This window comes from Apium graveolens, chromosome 9, assembly GCF_009905375.1.
Source record: "Apium graveolens cultivar Ventura chromosome 9, ASM990537v1, whole genome shotgun sequence".
NCBI classification, from domain to species: Eukaryota; Viridiplantae; Streptophyta; class Magnoliopsida; order Apiales; family Apiaceae; genus Apium; species Apium graveolens.
The window spans coordinates 102757231-102781136 of NC_133655.1; the positions used below are offsets into that span (position 1 = coordinate 102757231).

At 39.5% G+C, this 23906-nt stretch overlaps 1 non-coding gene across 1 annotated transcript; it reads right to left on the reverse strand.

Moving 5' to 3' along the window:
- Positions 1-3101: 3101 nt before the first annotated feature.
- On the reverse strand, positions 3102-3208 carry LOC141687970 (small nucleolar RNA R71). Its single transcript, XR_012561443.1, has one exon. It is a non-coding gene; the product is annotated as a small nucleolar RNA R71 (small nucleolar RNA).
- Positions 3209-23906: the final 20698 nt, after the last annotated feature.

Consider the following 23906-nt stretch of genomic DNA (forward strand, 5'->3'; position numbering starts at 1 on the left):
CAATCATGTAATGTAATTGAAGACTCAAGAAGGCTATCCAATGGAGGTGATACAAAGAAGAAGACGAGGCATACAAGAAGTCTAAACAAAGAAGAAGACTTATGTAATAAGTAGTTGTATTTATTTCCATCACCATATTAGATTGACCTTGATCTTTATCATGAGCTTGATAAAGATCACATAGGATGGGGCCATAACCAAACACATTTACTTTATTTCACTTTACATTTACTTGTTTATTTAATTTTATATATGAGATATATGCCTATGTTTACCATGCGATGATAGATATAGGTGAACTTAAATCAATATAAGGCGTGCTCTAGAAAATCTAGAATAGGAATCATTTTTGCCTTAACAATAAATAGTATGAATACGATCATGAGATTCTTGTGTTTATGAAACACGTAATTGAATATGAATTTTCAATATTGAGAGAAAGGATGATTCTGTCAACAACAGATTTCTATCTGTAAGAAAGGGTTATTAAGTGACGCCTCTTGACAATGCTCCACCCGATCTGGGAATCATCTGATTATCGATTATTGATTTAAAATATTTAATTTAAAAGGAAGAATCTCTTTATAATATGATTATGATTGTAACGTAATATAATCCCTCTAAAATTAAATAATATCAAGTAGTAATTGGCCAATGACACAACGGGCTTGTGTCGGTCAGAGCCTTCCAACATGGTAGAAAGTGGTTCTTATTTTTAAATTATTGTCGTTTCGTGCTACAGCCGAGGGCTTTGATTTCGAAATAAGAAATACTTGTCTATTACATAGAGATGTGTACATTGAATTGGAATCTAAAGGTCGGTATGTGCTACAGCCGTAGGCCGTTGGAGACTGATTCAATTGTACGAAATGTTAGGTTAGAATATTGAGTTTGTCGTTCCACAGCCGTGACTCAATTATTCAAGAGGCTAAACTTATATTAGGGAATAACATAAGATGTAATTGACAAGAGTTGTCTGCCTATTGAACATTGATAAGTGGCATTTTATACCACTTAGAACATCTTAAAATGGCTTAAATTGGTGCCTTGAAATCAAGTATTTTGTGTATTTGATGTGTTTTTCTAGTGTTTATGCATTTTAGGGTATTAGTTACATTTCGGAGGAGTAATCATCAAGAATAAGCCTTGGCATGTGTTCACCATTGCGAGAGGAAAGAAAGGGGCAGATTACGGCGAAGAGACGAAGCAAACTTAGGAAAAATCCAGTAGGGTCCTGAGCGCCCGCTCAGCTATGCTGAGCGGCCGTGCAGAAAGCTGAGCGCCCGCTCAGCTATGCTGAGCGGCCGCGCAGGGTCGGGAAATTAAATAATTATTTTTAGACTTCTACTTCTGTTTGGCTTCCAACTTCTATGTAATCTGAGTTTTATGGGACTATTATATAAGTAGATTTAGAGACGTTTTCACGAGGTTAGATCGTGGTATTAAGCAAGGAGCGAAGGAGATAAGGAAGAAGACCGTTTTAGCATACAGCAACGAAGAGGAAGCAAATTTTCTTGTGATTCTTATTTCGTTGTAACGTTGGATGCTAGTTTTCTTACTTTGAACCTATTTACTCTTGTGACGTACTCTGGTTTAATATAATTAGTTTAGTTATTATTTTCTTGTGTTTGTTTATCATGATTTCATATGAACCCATGATGACGATAAGTGCTATTATGGGCTAATCGTGATCATGGGGTCGCAACGGATTTACTATGGAATTCTTTAGTTAATTGTTTAATACTTTAATGTGTGATGCTTGTATGATATCTAGTATTGGTTGTGCGTATTCGTCTTATGTGCGTCGTGAACATATAAGATAGGGTGTTAATCTCTTGTGAAGTGACGGTGGATCTTGAGATTTAGAACTTGCCATGCTAGCATAGGTTCATGTATGATGTGCATGATTAGTGGGTAACTCTAACAGTTTTATTCGCCCTGTGTAATCAAAAGGAATAACTTGTGCTTAAATCGTTGTGTTGTCAATTTCTGTAGACATATAGGAACTCAACATAATTGATGCCTATTCAACTTCTATCTTAATTGTGGATGCTTGGTAGAATGGTATTAGTACAATGAAAGTTGGCTTTTATCAGTTTCGTGTTATTCGATTAATATCATCACTGTCACATGCTAAAGGTAATAACAATAACTATTGAAGGAAGTAGTAATGAAGTTGTGATCTCATGAGTGTTTTAATATTGATTAATCGAAGTGTTAATTAAGTGATTAATTAAGTAGTTAATTGTAGTTAATATTTAGTCAAAAATTCTAAGTGTTAGTGTCTTAACATTGAGAAGTAATCATACATTGGTGCGTGAGTTTAATTAAACAATAATTAGTCTGAGTCTCTGTGGGAACGAACTAGAAAGTATTCTATATTACTTGCGAACGCGTATACTTGCGTGAATATTAGCGCGTGTTTTCGCCCTAACAAGTTTTTGGCGCCACTGCCGGGGACTCGGCGTATTTGTTTAGTTTATCTACTTACCATCATTGGTCATTAGGACTCAGTGATTAGGACGTAGTTGTTACTTATTGTTTCTGGTTGTGTTTCAGGTACTTAAGCGAGCGTTTATGCAAACTCGTTCTCGTACTCGCAAGAGGACTTTAGATACAGCTGAGGAGACAGGCGAAGTTCTTGATATTCCGGAGAAGATAGATTTTGAAGATTCGAATTCAGGAACTGAGCAGAAAGAACCAGTAATCATGGGGGATCGTATTGTTCAGGTTGATCCAGCTCTTATAGACTTTTCTCGGCCAAAAATTGATGACATTCAGTCAAGCATTCTTCATCCGGCTATTCAAGCTAACACCTTTGAAATCAAGTCGGGCATTATTCAGATGTTGCAGAATTCTGTTTCTTTTGGAGGAGCTGCGACTGAAGACCCCAAATGCACATAAGGAATTTTGTCGAGATCTGCAGCACTTTCAAGTATAATGGCGTGACTGATGAGGCTATCAAGCTGAGGCTTTTCCCATTCTCACTGAGGGACAAAGCTAAGGACTGGTTACATTCTGAACCAGCTGGGTCCATCACTACTTGGTAAGATCTTGCGCAAAAGTTTCTGGTGAAGTTTTATCCGATGGCAAAGACTGCTGCTATGAGGAGTGCTCTTACTCAGTTTGCGCAGCAGCCTACAGAATCTATGTGCGAAGCTTGGGAACGCTACAAGGAAATGTTGAGGAAGTGTCCACATCATGGAATGCCCGATTGGATGGTGATCACTGGTTTCTATAATGGTTTGGGGGCCCAATCTCGGCCCATGCTCGATGCAGCAGCTGGAGGCGCCTTATGGGCTAAAAGCTATACTGAGGCTTATAATCTTATCGAGACTATGGCTGCAAATGAGCATCAAAACCCAACTCAGAGGATGATGCCTGGGAAGGTAGCAGGTATTCTGGAAGTCGATACAGCCACCGCTATTGCAGCGCAGCTCCAAGCGCTGTCAATGAAGGTTGATTCTCTGGCTACATATGGAGTCAATCAAATAGCTATGGTTTGTGAGCTTTGTGCAGGTTCTCATGCTACGAATCAGTGTTCTCTTGTCAACGAATCTGTTCAGTATGCGAATAATTATCAGCGACAACAGCAGCCTGTGCCAGCTACTTATCATCCTAATAACAGAAATCATCCAAATTTCAGCTGGGGTAATAATCAGAATGTTATTCAGCCACCATATCAGCAAGGTGTGAGTAAACAGTTTAATCCACCTGGATTCCAGCAACCACAACAGTATGCTCAAAGGAAATCATACCCTCAACAGGGAAGTGCAGCTACACCTACTAGTGCTGATTTTGAGGAACTTAAGGTGTTATGCAAGAGTCAGGCGGTTTCTATCAAGACCTTGGAAAATCAAATCGGTCAAATAGCCAATACAGTGCTAAATCATCTACCTGGCACACTCCCCAGTGACACGGAAGTACCAGGCAGAAAGGAAGCTAAAGAGCAAGTCAAGGCTATTACCTTAAGGTCTGGGAAAGTTGCTGAGGCTGAAAAGGCAAAAGAAGGAGAAACTGAAATTAGAGATGAAGAAGCTAAGCAAAAGGAGAAAGCAGCGGAACCAAGGAAGACTACTGTTGAACACACTCTGCCTGAGGGTAATATAGGGGAGAAACAACTCTATCCTCCACCACCTTTTCCTAAGAGATTGCAGCAACAAAAGCTGGATAGACAGTTCAGTAAGTTTCTGGAGGTGTTCAAGAAACTTTACATCAAAATACCTTTCGCTGAGGCTCTGGAGCAAATGCCTAGTTATGCAAAATTTATGAAGAGTATTCTTTCAAGGAAGGTGAAACTGGATAACCTTGAGACCGTTGCTCTCACGGAAGAATGCAGCGCTGTTCTGCAGCAAAAGTTACCTCCAAAGCTTAAAGATCCAGGTAGTTTCACCATTCCTTGCACCATTGGAAAGTTGACTTTTGACAAGTGCCTTTGTGATTTGGGAGCAAGCATCAACTTGATATCGTTGTCGATCTTTAAAAAGTTGGATTTGCCTAATCCAAAACCCACATACATGTCTCTACAATTGGCTGATCGTTCTATTACTTACTCAAGGGGCATAGTGGAGGATGTGCTAGTCAAGGTGGATAAGCTCTTCTTTCCTGCAGATTTTGTTATTCTGGATTTTGAGGAAGATAAGAAGATTCCCATAATCTTGGGAAGACCTTTCTTGGCTACTGGCCGTACCTTGATAGATGTGCAGAAAGGTGAACTTACTATGCGGGTACAAGATTAGGATGTGACCTTCAACGTATTGAAGGCAATGAAATTCCCTACAGAAGATGAGGAGTGCTTAAAAGTGGATGTGATTGATTCTGCGGTTACTTCGGAACTCGATCGCATGCTAATGTCTGATGCATTGGAAAAGGCCTTAGTGGGGGATTTTGACAGTGATGATGAAGATGGCAACGAGCAATTACAATATCTGAATGCTTCTCCCTGGAAGCGAAAGCTGGACATGCCGTTTGAATCTCTTGGTACTTCTGACCTCAAGAATGCTGAAGGAAAGCTGAAACCATCAATAGAGGAAGCACCTACCTTGGAGCTCAAGCCATTACCTGAACACTTGAGGTATGCTTTTTTAGGTGATGCATCTACTTTACCTGTTATTATTGCATCTGACCTTTCAGGTAGTGAGGAAGACAAGCTCTTAAGGATTTTGAGAGAATTCAAATCGGCTATTGGATGGACCATAGCAGACATTAAGGGGATCAGCCCTTCATATTATATACATAAAATTCTGCTAGAGGAAGGTAGTAAGCCGACTGTTGAACAACAGCGCAAACTTAATCCTATCATGAAGGAGATGGTGAAGAAAGAAATTATGAAATGGCTAGATGCAGGCATCATTTATCCTTGGGTGAGCCCCGTACAATGTGTGCCTAAGAAAGGAGGTATCACTGTGGTAGCAAATAAGAAGAATGAGCTCATCCCCACTCGAACAGTTATAGGATGGAGAGTATGCATGGATTATCGAAAGTTGAACAAAGCCACGAGGAAGGATCATTTCCCTCTTCTTTTCATTGATCAGATGCTTGACAGGTTGGCTGGTCATGAGTATTATTGTCTTCTGGATGGCTATTCATGGTATAATCAGATTTTTATTGCACTAGAGGATCAGGAAAAGACTACCTTCACTTGTCCATTTGGCACATTTACTTTTCGCAGAGTTTTGTTTGGGTTATGTGGCGCCCCGGCCACTTTTCAGAGATGTATGATGGCTATATTCTCTGACATGATTGGAAATAATGTCGAGGTGTTCATGGACGACTTCTTCATCTTTGGACATTCGTATGATGAATGTTTGAATAATCTTCGTGCCGTACTCAAAAGGTGCGTGGAAACTAATTTGGTGCTCAATTGGGAGAAATGTCATTTTATGGTGCGTGAAGGCATTATTCTTGGGCATAAGGTCTCTAGAAAGGGTCTAGAGGTGGACAAGGCCAAGGTGGGAGTCATTGAAAATCTTCCACCACCTATTTCTGTGAAAGGAATCCATAGTTTTCTTGGTCATGCGGGTTTTTATCGGCGGTTCATCTAGAACTTTTCGAAGATATCTAAGCCGTTGTGCACTTTGCTTGAGAAAGATGTGCCTTTCAAATTTGATGATGAATGTTTGGCGGCATTCGAGACTCTTAAGAGGAGTTTGATCATTGCACCAGTTATTACAGCACCAGATTGGACAGAGCCGTTTGAGATGATGTGTGATGCGAGTGATTATGCGGTAGGTGCAGTTCTGGGGCAGCGCAAGAATAATCTCTTTCATATGGTCTACTATGCGAGTAAGACCTTAAATGGGGCCCAAATGAACTACACCACTACGGAGAAGGAGCTCTTGGCTATAGTCTTTGGTTTCGAGAAATTTCGATCTTATCTGCTCGGGACTAAAGTGACAGTATTCACTGATCATGCGGCAATTTGCTATTTGGTTTCCAAGAAGGATTCGAAGCCGAGACTCATTCGTTGGGTGCTTTTACTTCAGGAATTTGAGTTAGAGATCAAGGATCAAAAAGGTACTGAGAATCAAGTAGCTGACCATCTCTCTAGGTTGGAGAATCCCGAGTTTACTTCACAAGATAGGACATTAATTAATGAATCTTTTCCGGATGAGCAGTTGTTCGCAGTTCAGGAGGAAGAGCCATAGTTTGCAGATATTGTAAACTATCTTGTCAGCAATATAATGCCTCCTAATTTGACCTCAGCTCAAAAGAAGAAGTTTCTGCATGAGGTGAAGTGGTATATGTGGGATGAACCATATTTGTTTAGACAGGGAGCTGACCAGATCATCAGGAGATGTATTCCGTTCTGTGAGATGGAGGGGATATTACGAGACTGCCACTCCATGGTTTATGGTGGACACTATGGTGGTGAGAAGACGATAGCTCATATTCTGCAAGCAGGTTTTTTCTGGCCTACTTTGTTTAAGGATGCTCATCAGTTTGTTTTAAGGTGAGATCGTTGCCAAAGAGTGGGAAATTTGACGAGAAAGGATGAGATGCCATTAAATTTGATGCTTGAAGTCGAGGTCTTTGATGTTTGGGGAATCAATTTCATGGGGCCTTTTGTCTCATCCTGCAATAATCAGTACATCTTGCTGGCAGTCGATTATGTCTCAAAATGGGTAGAAATCAAAGCTCTACCGACAAATGATGCAAAGGCAGTGCTGAATTTTCTTCATAAGCAGATTTTCACAAGGTTTGGAACACCTCGGGTAATCATAAGTGATGAAGGGTCACATTTCTGCAACCGTAAGTTCACTTTTATGATGCAGCGTTATAATGTGAATCATCGAGTTGCTACTGCCTATCATCCGCAAACAAATGGTCAAGCGGAAGTGTCTAACAGAGAGATCAAGCGCATTCTAGAGAAGGTTGTTTGTCCGTCAAGGAAGGATTGGTCCTTAAAGCTCGATGAAGCTGTTTGGGTTTACAGAACAGCATACAAAACTCCACTTGGTATGTCCCCATTTCAGTTGGTGTACGGTAAGGGATGTCATTTACCTGCGGAGCTTGAGCATAAGGCCTACTGGGCGTTGAAAAAGTTGAACCTGGATTTAGATGCAGCTGGTAAGAAAAGAATGCTTCAGCTTAATAAACTTGATGAATTCCGACTTCAAGCGTACGAGAATAACAAAATGTACAAGGAAAAGGTGAAGAGGTGGCACGATAGGAAGCTACATCCTAAGTTATTCGTGCCGGGGCAACAAGTTCTCTTATTCAACTCTCGTCTCCGACTTTTTCCAGGGAAGTTGAAATCAAGGTGGTCTGGACCTTTTATTGTCAAAACTGTGTTTCCACATGGAGTGGTGGAAATTTTTGAGAATGATCTGGACCAAGCATTCAAGGTTAATGGTCAGCGGTTGAAGCACTACTATGGGGACATGGCAAACCGAGAAGTGGTTAGTGCCATTTTATTGACTACTTGAGAAAGGTACGCAACGTCAAGCTAATGACGAAAAAGAAGCGCTGCGTGGGAGGCAACCCATGATTTGTTGTTACAGGAACCCTTAGAAGTTAATAACCTATTCAAAAACACAAAAAAAATCAGAAAAACGGGACTGAAAAAAAAATTCCAGTGACCCCCTGAGCGCCCGCTCAAGGGTCGGCTGCCAGAATTTTTTTTTACAGTTCATAAAAATAAAAAAAAAATCAGAAAATTAAAAAACCCAACACAGCCCATAAACCCACGAAGTCTTTTCCTATTACCCCATGATTTTATCCCTCAACCCCACTCCTAATCTAATTTAACCTAATCCACACCCTATATATACATACACCTATCCTACATATCTCCCACAAAACTTCTACACTCAAACTCTCTCCCACACACAAAACTCGGTTCTTAAACACTTTAATTCAAGATTCAATGGCACCCAAGAGAGCACGAACTATTGATAGCAGCAGCACAGTCCCTACTGCTGATTCATCGAGGGGTACTGCTGCAAGGCCTCGGTTGAATGACAGAGCTGTGGAGGAGGAGTACACTAGGCTTTTGGGAAGCTGATTCTGAAGGAGAGAGGGTTTTTACCATTGGGGAGGGATGGTGAGTTGCTACCCATGATTGCAGAGAAGGGGTGGATAGCTTTTTGTGAGTCGCCCGAAGCAGTGCCGATGAGCGTGGTTCGCGAGTTCTATGCGAACGCGAAGGCCGAGAAGAATGGGTTTCCTGTGGTCCGAGGGCTGACGGTTGATTATCACCCAGCGGCGATTTGCCGTGTGATTGGACAGCGAGAGAGGAAGCCTGAGGAGGAGAACTGGAATGAGAAGACTGCTGAGGATTTCGACTTGGATTTGATTTGTGCTACTCTCTGTAGGCCGGGCACAGTTTGGACCTTCAAGACCGGCACTAATGAGTATCGTCACTTCCCGGCGATCGCTATGAACAGGTATGTCCGTGCATGGAATGCATTTATTTGTGCTAATATTTTGCCTTCTTCGCATGCACACGAGGTCACAGTTGAGAGAGCACAGTTGTTGTGGGGAATTCTTAATGAGGAGTACTATGTGGACCTTGGTGAGTTTATCTACCAAGGAATTCTTAAGTTTTTGAGGGGAGCTAAGCATATGAACATCCCTTATGCATCCACGGTCACGAAGCTTTGCCTAGCAGTGGGAGTGAACTGGCCGGCTCATGAGCAGTTGCAGTTGCTGGCCGCTCCGATTAATTCTGGGACTCTGAATGGGATGCAGGAGTGGACCGGTGGTGAGCCCGAGGAGCATGGGCTGGGTTATCGTCTTCCAGGAGGGCGTCCAGCACGAGGTGCTACTATGGCTAGGCCTAGGCGTGATGAGGCTGGTTCTTCGAGAGCTCAGGAGGGTGCTGGGATGGCTGATACCCAGTATAGGAGGCTTTCACGGCGGATGGATGTCATGTACGAGACGCAGAGCAGGTTTGTTCAGGAGCTCACCCTTGCATTAGGAACTGCTTTTCGGGGCCTTGGAGCTGATATCGAGTGGCCAGTTTTTGGTGAGGACTCTGCATACCCGCCGCCTGATACTCCACCCACTGAGGGTGATGACGATGATGACTCCGAGTAGGTATACCCTGTGTTCCTTTCTACTACCTTCACTGGGGACAGTGAAGATTTTAAGTTTGGGGGTGGTAGTTAAGGAATATTTTGTGTGTGTCATATAGTTGCATATTCATGATAGTTAGTTCATATAGTTGCATAATTTTTGCCATATAGTTTTTTTTATAGCTTTATTTGTTTATCATGTCATGTAGCTCATGCATATTCCATGATCCCTTTTGCGATGATTTATCGACTGAATTGTGATGTTGATGCGAGTGTAGTGATAGCATTAAAGTGATATTGAGTCGTGTAGGTTGATATGCATGCTAGAAGCACTTGTATTTTCACTAAGTCTTAGAGAATGCTTAAGGGCTAGATTGTTGTTATGATCTGATTATTTTCAAGGTTAATCTATTTATTATGCTTAGAATTCGATAACAGGTTCTTAGTGATAAAGGCATGAAAAAGAAAAAATGGAGTAAAAATGGAATTTGTTGCTAGTTGTGGCTAGGCGTCAAATGGCTAGTAGCTGGCTCGCATGTTATGCGAGTAGTCTAGGGTTGAGCAAGATGGAGCGAAACGCACTTGCTCAGAAATTTTGAAAAAAAAAGAAAAAAAAAAGAAAGAATTTTTTTTTTGTGTTTATGCATAATTGATCACGAGTGGGCTCTTTGGTATTCGAGTTATTAAGTTCTTAGGGGACTTTGTGCCTAGTGACCTAAGGCTTTTAGAGTCTGGGATCCGCTAACCTAACGCTCGTTACATGGATACCATTGTATAAGTCTTTTGTGGACCTCACTCATTGCACGGTCAAATAAGCATTGTTGTCATGAATAAAAAGCATGATTCCGTAATAAGCTCCAAAATACTTGTAGTGTTATATGTCACTTTGTGCCTAGAATTTTTATTCTTTGTATAATCATGTGATTGCCTTGATAATAGTTGAGTCATAATAACTGGTCTAGTTCTGAAGCATACCTGTTAAGCATCTGCACACACCACGTTTCTGGCTGTATGTTCATTTGCATGAGTTTATTGATCTTTAGTCGCCTAACTGCATTTGTTGAGATGTTGCAATTTGGTTGGTTTGTTCGTAGTAAGGGGGATCGTTGTATTTTCATATAGATTGCATTCATGCATGTTTTTATTTGTTTTTGAGTCTGTGACGCTTGAGGACAAGCATCGATTTAAGTTTGGGGGTGTGATAAGTGGCATTTTATACCACTTAGAACATCTTAAAATAGCTTAAATTGGTGCCTTGAAATCAAGTATTTTGTGTATTTGATGCGTTTTTCTAGTTTATGCATTTCAGGGTATTAGTTGCATTTCGGAGGAGTAATCATCAAGAATAAGCCTTGGCATGTGTTCACCATTGCGAGAGGAAAGAAAGGGGCAGATTACGGTGAAGAAACGGAGCAAACTCAGGAAAAATTCATTAGGGTCCTGAGCGCCCGCTCAGCTATGCTGAGCGGCCGCGCAGGGTCGGGAAATTAAATAATTATTTTTAGACTTCTACTTCTGTTTGGCTTCCAACTTCTATATAATCTGAGTTTTATGGGACTATTATATATGTAGATTTAGAGACGTTTTCACGAGGTTAGATCGTGGTATTAAGCAAGGAGCGAAGGAGATAAGGAAGAAGACCATTTTAGCACACAGCAACGAAGAGGAAGCATATTTTCTTGTGATTCTTATTTCGTTGTAACGTTGGATGCTAGTTTTCTTACTTTGAACCTATTTACTCTTGTGACGACTCTGGTTTAATATAATTAGTTTAGTTATTATTTTCTTGTGTTTGTTTATCATGATTTCATATGAATCCATGATGACGATAAGTGCAATTATGGGCTAATCGTGATCATGGGGTCGCAACGGATTTACTATGGAATTCTTTAGTTAATTGTTTAATACTTTAGTGTGTGATGATTGTATGATATCTAGTATTGGTTGTGCGTATTCGTCTTATGTGCGTCGCGAACATATAAGGTAGGGTGCTAATCTCTTGTGAAGCGATGGTGGATCTTGAGATTTAGAACTTGCCATGCTAGCATAGGTTCATGTATGATGTGCATGATTAGTGGGTAACTCTAATAGTTTTATTCGCCCTGTGTGATCAAAAGGAATAACTTGTGCTTAAATCGTTGTGTTGTCAATTTCTGTAGACATATAGGAACTCAACATAATTGATGCCTATTCAACTTCTATCTTAATTGTGGATGCTTGGTAGAATGGTATTAGTACAATGAAAGTTGGCTTTTATCAGTTTCGTGTTATTCGATTAATATCATCACTATCACATGCTAAAGGTAATAACAATAACTATTGAAGGAAGTATTAATGAAGTTATGATCTCATGAGTGTTTTAATATTGATTAATCGAAGTGTTAATTAAGTGATTAATTAAGTAGTTAATTATAGTTAATATTTAGTCAACAATTCTAAGTGTTAGTATCTTAACATTGAGAAGTAATCATACATTGGTGCGTGAGTTTAATTAAACAATAATTAGTCTGAGTCTCTATGGGAACGAACTAGAAAGTATTCTATATTACTTGCGAAGGCGTATACTTGCGTGAATATTAGCGTGTGTTTTTGCCCTAACAAACAACACATGACGTTTCGTGCCACAGCCGAGGTTGTGTGATGGAATGTAGCATCCCTATTCCCACTAGCATTATGAATGCTTAATTTTCACTTAGGGGGTTGAAAAAAACTAGATAAACTAGTGGGAGACACTTATGAACAAAGACCCGATTCATATAGTGTTTTGAAATGAAATTGAATATTTGCTAAGTGTTGTTATGTGTTTATCATTTACAGATTTACTATATTCGTCATGTCTTCTGCACTATCACTCCGGAGCATACTAGATGCTCGCAAGTTGACTGGTCCTAATTTAGCTGTTTGTTTTCACTGTAACAAGTTGGGGCACTGGAAGAGGAACTGCAAGGTTTACCTTGCAGAATTGAAGAAGAAGAAGGGTAGTAAGACTACCGCTTCTGATTCAGGCATGTTCATGATCGAAGTTAATATGTCACTAGGTCAAATTTCTACTTGGGTATTAGATACCTCCTGTGGTTCTCATATTTGCAATTCGTTGCAAGGACTAAAAGGAAGTAGGACTCTTGAAAAAGATGAGGTGATTCTACGTATGGGCAATGGAGCAAGGGTTGCGGCCATATCTGTGGGATCATTTAGTTTACATATGCCTACGGGCAAGACTATTATTTTGAATAATTGTTATTACATTCCCTCTATTATGAGGAATATTGTTTCTATTCCTATGTTGGATGTGGATGGTTTTTCATTTATTATTAAGAATAATGAATGTTCTATCCTTAGAGATAATATTTTTTTGGACGTGGCATTTACTTCAGATTAAACAAACTAATAAAAGAAAACGAGATGATGAAAATCTGATCTATTTATGGCATTGTAGGCTAGGTCATATTAGTGAAAATAGACTGCGGACATTGCATAAGGAAGGGTTACTTGACCCCTTTGATTTTGAATCATATCCTACATGCGAGTCTTGTCTATTGGGTAAAATGACCAAATCTCCATTTAGTGGACATGGAGAGAGGGCTGCAGATTTGCTAGGATTGGTACACACAGATGTATGTGGACCAATGTCTACGCAAGCCATGGGTGAATTTTCGTACTTCATTACTTTCATAGATGATAGATCTAGATTCAGATATGTGTATTTGATGAAACATAAGTCTGAAGCCTTTAAAAATTTCAAAGAATATAAACATGAAGTGGAGAAACAAACCAAACACAGTATTATAACTCTTCGATCAGATCGAGGTGGTGAATACTTGAATGGAGAGTTTCTAGATTATCTCAATGAAAATGGTATAGTCTCCCAGTGGACTCCTCCATATACTCGACAGTTAAATGGGGTATCTGAAAGGAGAAATCGAACTTTGTTAGACATGGTTCGGTCCATGATGAGCTATGCGAATCTTCCAGTATTCCTATGGGGTTATGCATTGGAAACCTCAGCATATTTACTGAATAAGGTGCCTTCCAAATCTGTTCCTCAAACACCATATGAGATATGGAAAGAAAGGAAACCGAGTCTTAAACACGTTAAGATTTGGGGATGTCCAGCTTATGTCAAGAAAGTTGACCCAGATAAGCTGGAATCTCAATCCGTAAAAATGTAATTTTGTGGGATATCCTAAAGAGACTTTGGGGTATTACTTTTACACCGATCATCGGGTGTTTGTCTCCAGATATGCTACCTTCTTGGAAAAGGAGTTTATCCTTGAAGGAAACAGTGGGAGCAAAATTGAACTTGATAACGTTCAAGAAGCACAAACTACTACGGATCAAGTGGAAACACCTGTCCAGACTGAACAACCTTCTTTGGAACAGCCCATTCGTAGGACAGGGAGAGTGTCTCGCCAACCTGAGAGGTATTATGGCCTTGTCATTGAGAATGACAATGAGTTGTCAATCATTGATGATGATGACCCTGTGACCTATAATGAGGCTATGAGTAGTGTTGACTCAGAGAAATGGTATAGTGCCATGAAATCCGAAATGGAATTTATGTATACCAACCAAGTATGGACTCTGGTTGAGACGCCTGAAGGTGTTAAGCCTATTGGGTGCAAGTGGGTATACAAAAGAAAGATTAGAGCAGATGGCCAGGTGGAGACCTATAAGGCCAGGCTCATGGAAAAAGGATTCAAATAAAGGCAAGGGATTGATTTTGATGAAACTTTTTCGCCTGTAGCCCTGTTAAAATCAATTCGGATTTTGCTTGCGATTGCTGCTTACTACGACTATGAGATCTGGCAAATGGACGTGAAAATGGCCTTCCTCAATGGGGAACTTGAGGAGGAAGTGTATATGACACAGCCAGAGGGTTTTTTTTCCAAGGGAAATGAACACCTAGTGTGTAAGCTGTTGCGAACCATATATGGTTTAAGGCAAGCTTCTCGTAGATGGAATATCCGTTTTGATGAGACAATCAAAGAGTTTGATTTTATCAAAAACATAAATGAACCATGTGTCTACAAGAAGGTTAGTGGGAGCACGGTAACATTTCTTGTATTATATGTGGATGACATACTTCTTATAGGAAATGATATACCGATGCTACAATAAGTCAAGGTATGGCTATCAAAGAACTTCACCATGAAGGACTTGGGAGAAGCATCCTACATTCTCGGTATGAAGATCTATAGAGATAGATCTAGAAGAATGATAGGTCTTACCCAGGGTACATACATCCAGAAAGTGCTTAAAAGGTTTAGCATGGAAAACTCCAAAAGAGGTCTCATACCGATGAGCCATGGAGTGTCCCTTTCCAAAAAAATGTCTCCTAAGACACCTGAGGAAAGAGAGCGCATGAATAAGATTCCTTATGCTTCAGCAATAGGATCTATCATGTACGCGATGTTGTGTACGAGGCCTGATATTGCTTATTTAATTAGTGTGATGAGCAGATATCAGTCCAATCCAGGTGAAGACCACTGGAAAGCAGTGAAAAACATACTTAAGTACTTGCGAAGGACTCAGGACATTTTTCTTGTTTTTGGTGGTGAATCTGAGTTGAAAATAGAGGATATGTCAACGTCGAGAGAGTTGACACACATAACAACGTAGCAGACCCACTCACAAAGCCACTTTCTCAGAGTCACTTTGATCGTCATAAAGACAAGATGGGTATTAGATACCAGAGTGATTGGCTTTAGTACAAGTGGGAGATTGAAAGAGATATATCCTAAGTCCAATCATGTATGAGGATTTAGGAATAACTTTTATGTAATCTGTTTTGATTTTATTGATATTAATAAAAGACTTGTTTTGTTTTTATTACGGGCTCTATCTATTTAAATGTTTAAATAAGATATACCACAGTTTAGAGTAAAGCTTTTTATGGATTGTGATGAGATCATAATAATGAGACCTAAAAGATGATAACTCTAAACTTAAATGGTTCCTGGTCGTAGGATTAATAACTGGTAATTAATAATCCGCAAAGATCGGTACATACTATGCTTGCTTTATTATGAAGGATGTCTGTTCTCAGAGACATTTGTGTGGTGACACTATAGCTAGTATGTAGGTGCTTATTATAGAATAAGTTCACTGAACATGACTCACACAGTTGAACAACTGATGGAGTTCACTCACGTGTCAGCAGTTGTTCACATAGTGATAGTTGTACAAGTATCCTTAGACTTGAGGTCATCATAGTCATCTTGTGTACACTGAACTATGCTTTGGTTTAGTTCTTAGTCTCAAGGGACAATTATAAGGGCTCTACTGGGTATATGAATTTGTACACGAAGATAGTGTATGATCAATAAAGGATCTACCCCTTCCAGTGTAGGAAGAGAATGTTCAATGCTGATCCACTTATGTTAGTTCAGGAATCTCTGGCCAAAGTGAATGAAATTAGAAAGGAGTTTCTAATTTACATTAAATAGAACTAAGCATGGTGAATGGGAAAGCAAGTGATTAAATAAGATAGGCTTGACACAAGTTCCATGCCTTGTATTTAATCGTGACATTGCAGGGTAGAAGGAATTAATTGTACAGTAACTACTCACTGAATAGGTTCTTGGTATTCTAAGCAGTGAATTTGTATTATCCGGATAGTCGCGATATGCTGAGAAGTATCCCTCACGATGTAGAATAAATATGATTAATTAATTAATCATATTTAATGAATTAGAGAATTTATATAAATAATGATAAAATAGTTTTATTATTATTTATTTCTACTACTGGCTTAATATTGAACCTACAGGGTCACACCATAAAAGAAAATGATTTAATGGTGGAGGAATTAATTAATAATTCGTATTATTCGGATAGTCGCGAAATGCTGAGAAGTATCCCTCACGATGTAGAATAAATATGATTAATTAATTAATCATATTTAATGAATTAGAGAATTTATATAAATAATGATAAAATAGTTTTATTATTATTTATCTCTACTACCGGCTTAATATTGAACCTACAGGGTCACACCATAAAAGAAAATGATTTAATGGTGGAGGAATTAATTAATAATGGCTGATAATTATTTATTTATGAAATAAATAATTAATTAGAAAATTTAATAATTGATTAAATGAGATTTAATTGATTATAAATTAATTAAGAAAAGGTTCTTAATATTATTAATTAAGAATTTAATTTTTGGAAATTAAATCAAGTGAGAGAATTATTTCTAAAGAGTTTAGAAAAAAGATTAATAATTAAAAGGTGTTTTAATTATTAGTGAGAATAATAAAGGGTTAATAATAATAATATTTTATGGGAAAATTTTCAGCTGAAAATTTTGCCTATAAATATACTATTATAAACCCTATTTTTGCCTCAACCAAAAAGAGATTTACAAAACCCTAATTCTCTCCATCTCCTCCTAATTCATTACATCGTTTTCTTGGTTGATACCGGTGGAGTGCTTCACACTTGAGGAGCAGCTGCTAAGGATCTCCGTTCATCATTCTTGGATCGCTATTAAAGACCTCCATATTTCCATTAGCGTAAAGCTTCTTAAGCTAAACATACTGAACTACGAATTAAATATTATTTTTCGCATGGATCCTGCGGAAGGTTTCGGTTTTTTTAAGATTAAATTTACGTTTTCGCTGCGTTTATGTGCTAAAAACCCTTCAGGAGAGAACCCCATGAATGAATTTATGGAAATGCTAAGAGCAAATCTGAACCAACAGCCTATTCCACATAAGCCCGATGCTGCCCAACAGAGTGCAGCTACTGCCTTTAGAGCCTTCAAATCTCTCAAACCCCCAGAGTTTCTAGGATCTGCCGACCCCGTTGAAGCACGGGCCTGGCTCAAAGAAATAGAAAAATCCTTCGAGATACTAGGTGTTGAGGAACGACATAAGACCATTTTCGCTTTTTACATGCTGAAAGGAGAAGCTAACTACTGGTGGGAGTCCAAACGAAATCTAGAAACAGATGCTGTATAGATTTACCTGACTGTTCTTAGACAAGTACTTCCCTAGGTTTATGGAAACCCAGATGGAAATTAGGTTTCTGGAGTTGAAACATGATAAGATGACTTTGGCAGAATATGAGGCCAAATTTACTGAGTTGTCTAGATTTGTGCCTAAGTTTGTGAATACCGAAGAAAAGAAAGCGCGGAGGTTTCAGCTTGGTCTGAAACAATGGATACAGAACCGCATAACAGTGTTAGAGCTGACAGACTATGCCACCTTAGTACAGAAAGCCTCTATTGTTGAAGCTGGCAGTGAGCAGATTGTGAAAGAAAAGGAAAATAGGAAATGGAAGATAGGAAGTCAAGGGATAGGAACCGGGAACAGGAGCCTTCCAAGCAGGTTCGTCAGAGGAGCGGTGTCCCAACCTGCACGAGGCCCCGGATTCAGAAAAGCCCCGAGTGAGTGCGTTGGACAAGGCGGAGGACAATCTAGGGCAACATTTCATAGCCAACCACGTGCCCCAATACCAGAGTGTCAAACCTGTAAGAAGAGGAACCTTGGAGTGTGTACCCAGACAAGAGCCCCTCTGAGATGTTACCGGTGTGACCAAATCGGACACCTTGTCAACAGCTGCACCCGGTCTATTGTAACGTATTTCCAATGTTGAAAGGTAGGACACATGAAGAAGGATTGCCCAATGTTGAAGCCCCCAGCCTCAGGGATAAGCAAAGCTGCATCCAACCGACCCCCAGCTGCTAGGACCTTCAACATGACTGTTCAGGATGTTGTCCGAAACACTGACGTGATATCAGGTACCCTTTTGTTAAATTCCAAACATGCAAATGTCCTATTTGATTCTGGAGCAAACAAGTCTTTTATATCTCAAGATTTTGCTAAAAAGTTAAAACTTAATGCCATACCCTTACGTGAGACATTGCGAGTGGAAATAACAAACAGAGAAATAATCCATGTAGATCAAGTACACCCTAAATGCCAGTTGAAATTAGAAGGGAAGATCTTCGAGGTCGACCTAATCCCATTCGCATTAGGAGAATTTGATGTAATCTTAGGAATGGATTGGTTATCCAGTAACGGAGCGCAAATAGATTATGAATGAAAGAAAGTAAAGATAAGAGTGCAAAATGAAAAAGAAGTAGTGTTTAAAGGTCAACGACAGAACCAGAAATTTCTGACCATGCTTCAGGCAAAAAGATTGTTAAGGAAAGGTAACGAGGCCTATTTAGCTTATGTGATAGTTACCAAGAAGGAAGTCCCCAATATACAGGACATACCCATAGTAAACGAATTCGAGGATGTATTTCCAGAAAACTTACCAGGATTACCACCTGACCGAGAAATAGAGTTCGCTATAAAGTTAGCACCAGGAACGACACCAGTATACAAGACCCCATATAGGTTAGCCCCAGTTGAGATGAAAGAACTAGCTTCTCAACTGGAAGAATTATGAGATAATGGAATGATAAGGCCCTGTGTGTCGCCATGGGGAGCGCCAGTACTATTCGTAAAGAAAAAGGATGGCAGCATGAGATTATGCATAGACTATCGAGAACTGAACAAGCTGACTATTAAGAATAGGTACCCTCTTCCCAGAATTGATGACCTATTCGACCAACTCAAAGGAGCTGTGCATTTTTCCAAAATAGATTTAACAACAGGATATCACCAGTTGAAAATCAAACCGGAAGATATACCGAAGACTGCTTTTCGCACTAGGTATGGACACTATGAGTTCTTAGTTATGTCGTTTGGGTTAACCAATACACCCGCAACCTTTATGGATTTGATGAACAGAGTGTTCAAAAAGTACCTGGATATATGTGTGATAGTTTTTATCGATGATATTCTGATCTACTCAAAGACAGAGCAAGAACACGCAGAACATTTGAGGATAGTCTTAGAAATCTTGAGGAATGAGAAATTGTATGCCAAGTTCTCGAAGTGCGAATTTTGGTTGAGAGAAGTTCAGTTTTTAGGACATGTGGTGAGTAGCAAAGGAGTTTTAGTTGACCCTGCCAAGATAGAGGCGGTATCCAATTGGGAAAGACCAACTACCCCAACAGAGGTTAGAAGTTTTGTGGGTTTAGCAGGATATTACCGAAGATTCGTGCAAGACTTTGCTAAGATAGCCGGTCCACTGACTAGACTTACCCGGAAGGCAGAAAAGTTTGTATGGACAGAGAAATGTGAGAAGAGTTTTCAAGAACTGAAAAGGAGACTGGTGTTAGCACCAGTGCTCACTCTTCCCGATGGAAAGGGAGAGTTTGTGATATACAGTGACGCACCGCTTAAAGGATTAGGATGTGTACTAATGCAGCACGACAAAGTTATAGCGTATGCCTCTCGGCAATTGAAGGAATATGAGAGCAGATACCCTACACATGATCTAGAATTAGCAGCCATAGTATTTGCCCTACAAATTTGGAGACACTACCTATACGGTGAGAAATGCGAGATCTACACTGACCATAAAAGCCTCAAATATATTTTTACTCAAAAGGAACTGAACATGAGACAGAGGAGATGGTTAGAGTTGATAAAAGACTATGACTGTGAAATTTTGTATCACCCGGGTAAAGCCAATGTGGTGGCTGACGCCCTTAGTAGGAAGGAAAGACTCAAGATGATAATGACATCGAAGGAGTTGATTAAGGAATTTGAGAAGATGGAAATTGACGTGAGAGTGACGGGTAAGGGAACGGAAGGATTATTTGAGATTAAGCTAGTACCAGAACTGACTGAAAAGATACGAGTATGTCAGGAAAAGAAAATGAGTGAGGAAAAAGGGACATTGACCGGTGAAGAAATGAGATGCGAGAAGGATGAGAAAGGGATCATGAGGTATGCGTCCCAGATTTGGATTCCGAATGTGCAAGAATTGAAGGATTAGCTGCTGCACGAAGGGCACAGCTCTAGATATTCAATCCACCCAGGAAGTACGAAAATGTACCCTGACCTTAAGGAATATTATTGGTGGCCTAACATGAAGAGAGAAGTAGCAGAGTGGGTCAGCAAGTGCTTGACATGCCAGAGAGTGAAGGCGGAACATCAGCGACCTAGTGGACTATTACACCCCTAGAAATTCCGGAATGGAAATGGGAGCATATAGCCATGGATTTTGTGACAGGCTTACCTAGGACAAAGACCAATCACGATGCTATATGGGTTATCATTGATAGACTGACCAAGTCCGCACACTTTCTACCAATCAACGAAAGGTACACCGTAGACAAGTTGGTAGGTATTTACTTGAAGGAAATTGTAGTGAGACATGGCATTCCTGTAGCCATAGTGTCAGATAGAGACCCGAGGTTTAATTCCCGATTTTGGAGAAGCTTCCAGGAATGTGTAGGCAACAGACTAAACATGAGTACCGCTTACCACCCCCAGACCGATGGACAAAGCGAAAGGACTATTCAGACCCTAGAAGATATACTACGAGTGTGTGCCATTGATTTCAAAGGAAATTGGGATGACCACTTACCCCTGATCGAATTTGCTTATAACAATAGCTATCACGCTAGCATAGGAATGCCCCCGTATGAAGCTCTTTACGGGAGGAGATATGGCTCTCCCCTGTGTTGGGACGAAGTCGGAGAACACAAGATATTAGGACCAGAGTTAGTCCAGCAGACCAGAGAAATGGTAGGACTCATCAGGAAAAGACTGGTAGCAGCCCAGGACAGACAAAAGAAGTACGCCGACCAGACCAGGAAGGATAGGGAATATGAAGTAGGAGATTCTGTGCTATTAAAGGTATCCCCGTGGAAAGGAGTGATGAGATTTGGAAAGAAAGGGAAGCTGAGTCCCAGATTCACAGGACCCTTTGAAATTTTGAGGAGAATAGGACCTCTAGCTTACGAGCTCGCCTTGCCTCCTAATTTGCAACAAGTACACAACGTGTTCCACGTGTCCATGCTGAGAAAGTACCATGCCGATGCACGACATGTAATAGAGTACGAGCAAGTAGATTTACAACCAGACCTGACCTACATCAAGCAGCCAGTAAGGATAATGGACTAGAAAGAACAAGTGCCGAGGAACAAAACGGTGAAGCTAGTTAGAATCTTGTGGAGAAATCAAAATGTTGAGAATCAACTTGAGAACTTGAAGACGCAATGAGGAATAGATATCCCCACTTATTTTCTAATTGATTCCGGGATGGAATCCTTGTTAGAGGGGACGACTGTAATAACTCGAATTTTTGAGACCTTGTAAAACATTTAATTAATAGTAACCCTGACAGACGGGAAAAACTTTTGAGCCCCACTATGTAGTGCATGAGAAAATGAGTTTCAGAATTGATATTACGACTATACGTACCAAATGAGTGTATGTAAATGCTATTAGTTTTCGAAGAAAACGAACTTTGAAAAACGACCGTATTTACTACTTATCGAGGATTACGGGAATCACAATATAATTACGAGATTAAAATCCTACGGATTTATATCCAAGTAGGATAAATAAAAATATAAGGAATAAATACGAAAGGAATTATATTGCGAACCACTTACGAGTAAGTATTACGGAGAACGTTTAAGTAATCGAGCGAACGCGTAAATGATTAAATAAATGTAATGCACTAACTAAACCATGGTAAGGAAGTAACCATGGTTACTTCATCAAATAGTGAGCTAACCATAGGATGACCAAGCTAGCTAGCAAATAGTGTGCTAAGAAGCTAACCTTGTAGTTAGCTTGTAAGCTAGCAAGCTACAAAGATAAGTCCATAGATTTGGCAACAAGGAATAAACCTAGAATGCTATCCTAGTAAGAATAAAATCAAGTTGCAAAGATATCAAGTCACCTTACAAGAAGAAACCTATCCAAGCATCCAAGAGAAGCAACCAAGTAGTATAAATACCCCCCCATCCCCATTTTTGTTCCATTCGGCTATATTGAAGAAAAAGGGAGAATTGGAATTCAAAACTCCAAGTTCAAGCTCTTGTAAAATCACCCAATTAATTCCCAAGCCTCCTAGCAACTAAAATAAGGTAAGAAAATTCTTTCATCTATTTTTATCAAGGTTTGATGGGTGGAATAAATTCAACAAAACTCACTAGTGAATAGTGTGAATAGTAACCTCTCTTTGGTTTCTTGATTTCAATGGTGGTTTTAGGTTCTAAAAATCATAACAAGCACTTCCAAGCATCCACCATCCTCAAGAACCCATCTCAAGATTTCAAGAAAGGTAAAAATCTTTGGCCCAACTTTATTTAAGGTTCAGTTTTAAGATCCATTTAGTATGAGGTAGTAAACCTAGCTTACTAAGTGTTATTGATGAAATCTTGATGATTAAGTTAAGTAGATTTAAAGTTAGTTGTTTTTGCCTCAAAACATGATGATTTTGTGTGTTGATGAGGAGTTTGTGTGTTGATGATTATATGATGATTTTTGGTGGTTGTGTTGATAGTTAGAGCGTAAACGAAACCCCGACCGTACACGTAACTTCGTTAAAACCAACAAACCGTAACTTTAAGTTTCTGCAGAAAGTCCCGAAGTTTTAAACTGTAGATTCTTGAAAAATAACCATTGTTTAGGATAGAAAATGTTATAAGGATCGTTTAGGCGCTTGAATCGCTTGATTCCGATTTACGGATCAAACGTTATGGTCGTTTTAGTAAAAGTGATTTACGAGACAAAAACTGCTACGAATTACGAACTTTGAAAATATAAAGGATAGACATAAATGTATTCATAAATCATGAAAGTTTTACAGAGAGTAACATATTGAGTTTCCTAACTTTCATAAAAATTTCAAGTAAAAATAATGATTTCTCACTTTTATAAAAATGTCGGAGCCGAGACCGCGCGGGTAGAAACCGCAAGAATCCTTAAGCGGAGCCGACGACGATAATGAGAATGAACCTAAGATACTTAGGAAAATGAAGTAACCATAATGTGATTATGACTTAAAAGAAATGTTAAGGGTAGTATGAGTTGAGAGGGTGCATAATAAGTAACGCATAGGTGCGAGTTGCCATAAATTAGAACGGAATCTAACAAAATGAAATGTGTTTATGGTTATAGATTTCCGAGCGGAACCTAGAGCATCCTCCACCTCTAGATACCCAGGCAAGTTTACAAACACAACTCTATTTTTACTGTTGTGTTGTGAAAGGATTGTTTTACTATCATCGCTTAAATACCATGTTTGCCATGATACATAGTTGTTGAATTTTTGCATAATATAGTGATGTTGTACGATAAGTATATATCGTGAAATGTTATTTCGCTTTAGGCGTGACATATTATATAAGACCGAGAATCGGTCAGGATTTAAGAAAAAACCCGGAAATCATTCCGGAGATATTATAGGACAGGTATAAGTCCATAATAGTACATTTTAAAGGGACTCATCGTCCATTTACGAAACATTAAAACACCTCGAACTTTTATTAAAACGATTTTCCAACGATCATATTCCCTCAAC